Raw genomic sequence first — 6,000 nt, forward strand, 5'->3', positions numbered from 1 at the left:
AATGGAAAATACATAATATTTCACTTTCCGGCTACAAAAACCTGCAGGGGGTTGGTTGTGGCTTAGGAGTACCTTCACATATTGATTTCAAACGGAAAGCAAGGAAGCTTCTGCATCAACTCGCCTGGTCATCTCGGCTATCTCTGTAATAATGACGATGCACCAGAAAAAGCACAAACTGTATTAATGCCTGGCCAAATCCTAGACCTAATTCACACAACGCTGTTTCCCAGGTTAGGCTGCACGGAGGAAAAGCTCACTCAGAAAATCAGTAGGCATTTTGTTAAGTGTTCTTCCTTTGATTGAAATAGTTATATTAACTCCTGGCATTACTAATATTTCCTCTATTTCTATGCACCTTACACAATCGCCCGTGGTATCTGCGTGTCTCATGCTCTCCCACGGATCCATCCTCTCAGAAGGCTCAGAAGTCACAGCCATGAGGGCTCCCGTCCACGGAGCAGAGCAGGGTCGGGAGTACCCCGATGCCCAACAGAAAGCCTGGGAGCAACACAGGTGGATGCTGCAGCTTGTCCTCACCCCTCCAACAGCCCCCCAGGGAGCTCACACCCCTTATACAGCCCAGGGGGCTGCAGGGGACTAGCCCACCGCCCATCCATGACAGGGACAGTGAGCGCAGGGAAGGCTGTTGTGTGCTCAGGGCAGTCGGGCAGTGGCACTTGGAGATGTTTGGGCACTGACAACTACAGCACTTCCCACCTTTATCCCCACCAACCCATGCCAGGAGCCTGAGTCAGGACAAAAACAGGGAAGGAAGAAAAAAAAAAATTAAATAAAAAACCCCACACCCAAGATGCAAGGCATGCCCACTAACACTGACGCAACCTTTCAGCGCTTGTGAGTATTTGCAAAGCTGCTTCTTTCTCCTCCTTCAGGCTCTGCAACTCGTCATGGGGCTGCAGACCCAGCTGCTGGTCCCTACACACAGCCAAGCTCCAGCTCCTGAGCATCTACGTGATAAAAAGTTCCTTCAATCTTTGTTCTGCTCTGCAATAAATGTCACAGCTTGACAGCTACGCTGAAAAAATACAGATGGGACAAACTGGCAACGTTTTACAGAAGCCAATACAAGGATGCCCATTTATACCCATGGAAGCTCTTACATTGTGTGAATGAATGATTTTAAAAAAAGAAAAATAAGTGCAACATTTCTGATGTTAAACTCCGCAAAGAACACTGTGCAATTATTCTTGAGTGAGCTCCACAGAAAGAGCTGGATATGCTGTAATTTGGAAATAATTTAACATTTTAATAATTCATGTGTTTAGCTGCTTTTGAAAGAACATTCTTTATTATCGTTTCCTCTTGAAACAAGTACATAGTTTTATTACTACATAAGGCTGATATCATGTAAGCTCAAAAACATGTTAAAATCAGTTGCCTTCAGAAAAAAAAAAATCCATTTGCACACAGACTTGAATCAAGAAAAACTGGGTCAATCTCTTCTCTTATACCAAAGTAAATGCAGAATCAACAGCTTCATCTTGGAAGCAAGGGCTCCGAGGGTCTTGGTGGCTCTGCCACCTTCCACCGGTGGCTGGGAATGGCACCACAGCACAGAAGGCTTTAGGACCAGACCGGGGTCTCGCTGGACTAGCACGTCACTTCAGGAGATGCAGCTGTATAATTCAAACACAAACCCACACATGTATACCCCTGGGTACCTCATTCCCCTCCTGTCCAGAGAGCGCAAAAAAGGAATTTGCATTAATCCTCGCAGGTGGAGATGCACTGAAACGTGGGACAATCAAGGCACTGATGTTACCCACTGCTCTACCAAGTTTGCACAGCTTCCCTGCAGTGGGAACTCCACGCCTCCTGTTCGGCACTCCACGCAGAGAAATTTTTTGGCCATGTCTAGCTGGAAATAAAGCAGCATCTTGCTTTGTATTTCTTCTGCCTGCATTCCCATTTGGAAACAAAGCACAGTTTGGTTTTTTTTTAGTCTGAAGAGATGCTCTTGCTTCATGGAAACTTAATGCACTTTCCAAAAGAAGAGGTTTGCACAGTCAAAGAGAAGACAAGCCCGAACACACTTTATATGTGCCGTGCCAGCAATTACACTTGAAGGAAATCAGCTAACAAATACCACATCGACAGGGCTGGAGGAAGAGCACACAGACAGGAGCCAACACGGAAAGGATGTGCATCCTCCCTCTTCCTCCTCCTCCCCTCCGTGCCAGGTACGGCCAGCCTTCTCTTGTCAGATTAATTGACGCAGTCAGTTAATGGATAAACAATTAACCAGTGTACGCAATGATTATTTGCTAAGGACCACAGCAGGGCTGCATAACTCAGGATTTTTTTTTTTTTTTAAAGCTAAAGCTGTTTTCACAGCTGGCACAGACGAGTCCTGGGATAAAGCATAGTCGAAACGCAGTTGGACCTAAGTGAGTCCCAGCAGCAAGAGAGGAAGATTCCCCCTGTTGAGATTAGAAGCAGATTATGGGCTCGAGAGGGAAAACGTGACTTGCCTACAGCCCAGCCAGAAGCCCCACGAACATGGGCAGCGGCTGAGCACCCCCGTCACAGCCGGCTGCTGCGGAGTCGGAGGGTATGGGGCAAACCCAGCCCCGGGCAGGGAGGGCAGCATGGGGATCTGCTGGAAAGACGGGACATACCACATCCCTCTGAAAGCTTCTGCAAATTGCTTTATATGGCTCTGCTCAGCAAGAGCTATTTAACCTCTTGGCCAGAGCTCTCCATGTGGACACCGCCTGCATTCCCATAGGCAAGCTGAGGAATGTGCCCAGGTTAATCTGCAACAGGCTGGGTGTAAACACGTGCCAAGCACGGTTATCCGTGATTCAGCAGCAAAATAGAGGGGCTGCATCAAGAAGGCTGTGTCTATCCAGTGCCACTCAGTGCTTGCACTAATGATGGACTAGAGAACAGGCTTATAAAACTTATGATATTGCCAGCTTTGGAGGCTGCAATTATGTGAAAGACAGAAAGAGAACTCAAATGATACTGGCAAATAGCAGGAGGGTGGAAATAATAGGATGAAATTTATTAGAAACAAGTGCTACACTTCAGTATTTGGCTGTTGCCATCCAGGACAAAAAATAAGCAGCAGTTTGTTAGAGGAAAAAAAGAAAAACAAAAAGAAAAACAAAAACAAAGACCAGGGTTTCAGTGGGTCAAGAATCGGCAACCCAAACAAAGGCAAAAACTGCCAAGATGCACAAACAGGGCTACTGCCTGCAAGCTAAAAAGGAAGATAGGGTGCAGAAGATGGGAAGAGTCAGATCTAAAACACTTGACCCGTGAGAACACAGTGTCAGGACTGAGAGAAGGAAGAGACTTGGATGAAACAAGACAGCAGTCTGCAAATGTGTAGAAGACTGCTGTGAGCAGGGCAGACAAGAGATAATTGCTCTGAATTGCAGGTTTCAAGCAGAGACTAGGGAGAAAAACTGTCTAATGGCAAAGGCATGGGACTGTCCAAGGAGGGGTTTGCAGAGTCCCCAGGGCCAGAGGTCTGTAAGGGCAGGCCGCCCTTACTGACCTTCCCGGGGCAGGGGAGGAGGAACAGCTGCCCCAGCTCCCTCCAGAGACCTCCAGCACCCACGTGCCCAAACCTGCCACCTGGGCAGCCAGGAGCTGGCAGGATGACCTGCATACCAACAGAGGGAAGGTGCTGCTCCGGCTTTATCTGGCTCCAAGTCTGCCTGGGCAGAAGTAGCGAGGAGGAAAAACCAATGAAAAAGTCAGCGGTAGAGAAAAACTTTGGAAACAATGAACAAACAAGGAAAAAGGACGATAGTAAAAAATTGGGAAAAAAAAAGGGAAAAAACATACTAAAAACCCCCACAAACACTTCTGACACCACGTTCATCCAGCCCGGTTTTCAGATTAATTATTTCCTCTTCCAAGCACAACTTAAACTCTCTGCCTCCCTTTGCCTGGCTGTCCTCACATGGGGCCCAAACCTCTTGAACTAGTACAATATACACATCGGAAATAGTGACTGCACCAAGAATCAAGGTTTCAACTACAGGAAAAATGACTATAAAAATCAAAGTTAACTATATGAATCCCTGAGCCCTTGTGAATGTATTGCAAACCCCTAGCTCAACCCTGCAACTTGGCAAGCCCGATACCTATTTTTGTTATTTGCCATTTTGGTTATGCCTTAACCCCAAGTTATTACTTAGGGGATCATACGACAACCTCAGCCTTTGCTAAAGAAACAGTTTTTTTCTACTTGTTGCATAGGACGACAAAAGCATGGCTTCAAAGGCATGGAAATTGGAAGGCAGAAAATTCATATTTCAGTAAATATTCATGAACAGTTCTGTGTTTGAAGACATTCAAGTCCTGATGTGAAAACGTATGCAGCTGGTAATAGCACTACCTAAAATTTGGTCAGCCCAAGTTTATTCTCTTACATGTATCATGGCAGATCTGCAACAAGCTCAGATACTCATTGTTCCTTAATGAGGCTGTGATGCTGACAAGCACCACACAGAGCTATGAAACCGAGAAAGCCTTCATTTGTGAAACAGGAAAGGAGGGAAGAGAAAATACATCCAGTAAAAACAAGCATTTCCTGCTAATGCCTCCCAGGGTTTGATGCTCTACATCAACTCCCATCCCCACAGCGAGAAACACTATAATCCCTGAAAAATACCCTCATTCCAGTTCTCATGACATCTCTCCCAGTACAGTGACCTTTTGGCAAGGGCTGTGACAAGCAACCTCTGTTCCCATACTTGGTTTTGTCCCGCAGGCAGCACCGGTGGCGGGACCCACACGAGCCTCCCTGGCCCCACTGTTCAAAACAGACAGGCTCGGGCTGGAACAGGGCAATGAGATGGTGGTTTTAAAAACAAACGACTTGAGCCATGAATTTCCTCTCTCCTCCTGCTGCTGCCAGGAGCCTGGGTGCCATACAGGCACTGAGAGCCCAGACGAGATGCCAAGGAAATCCTACGCACGATGCCCTCCACAGCTATTTCCCCTGCCTGGTGGTGATAAAGCTTTTCTACGTAAATGTTTTCCCAATTCCTCACATTTTAAGTGTAAAATTAGCTTTGGACCACTCCTTCACGGAGAAATACTCTCGGCTGACAAGAGCCCTTTTTGAGGAGTTATTTGCATCCCCCAGGAGGAGCCAGGCTTGTCACCAGCCCCAGATTTACACCCTGGCACACCTTCCTTCCATGGTCCTTGGCAGGTGTCAGACCTCCACCGAGCAGCCGGGAAGTGTCCCCTGGGCTCAGGGTGCCCAACTGTGAAGAGGATCCTGCTTTTCCAGCCCAGGAAATCCACATACCCACACAAAGCAAAAGAGACACGCTTTTTTTTTTTTTATTTTTCAGTATACCCTCCCCCACTACTTAATCAAAATCCAAGGGCTCTTGTAGACAGCAGGTAGCATGTTACATTCCTTAAGTATGAAATAAAGTCAAGGGAGTTCAAAAATGCTCAGCAGTGACTTAACCCTGCTCTTAAAGTTCAGTACATGGAAGTCATTTAGCCAAATGAGCAAGTGGCCAGCACAACACATGGAGATGCCCCCTGAAAAAATCTGCCCTTCTGGATGCTCATACTACAGGGACAATGCAAGAGGATTAGGGTTTATTTTCTAAAAACACACAAAACAACCCTTGAACAATAAATAAAGCATTGCTTCCATCCTGGAAAGATCTGGAGCCGAAAAAGAACTGAAATACGAATCCAAATCAACAATAAACATCATGTTCAGACATCATCCTGACCTAAATTTCTTATCTTTGGCCTAATCCTGATGAAAGCAAAATATTTTAAAACACTGTTTCCAAAACAATTATTTTCACAAAGTTCCTACATTTAATAGTAATACTTCTAAAAGCAGGAACCAATTAGCACTTCCCACTTTAATGACTGCAGCACAGTTCCCTGGTTCTGCTTTATTGATTTCCATGGTCCTTTCCACGTGAGGCTTACTGCCAAGCCACCAGCCTGCCCAGAGGAAAAGCTAAGTCATGGGAATCC

The sequence above is a fragment of the Aptenodytes forsteri genome, unplaced genomic scaffold (genome assembly GCF_000699145.1).
Source record: "Aptenodytes forsteri isolate BGI_AS27 unplaced genomic scaffold, ASM69914v1 Scaffold179, whole genome shotgun sequence".
NCBI lineage: Eukaryota > Metazoa > Chordata > Aves > Sphenisciformes > Spheniscidae > Aptenodytes > Aptenodytes forsteri.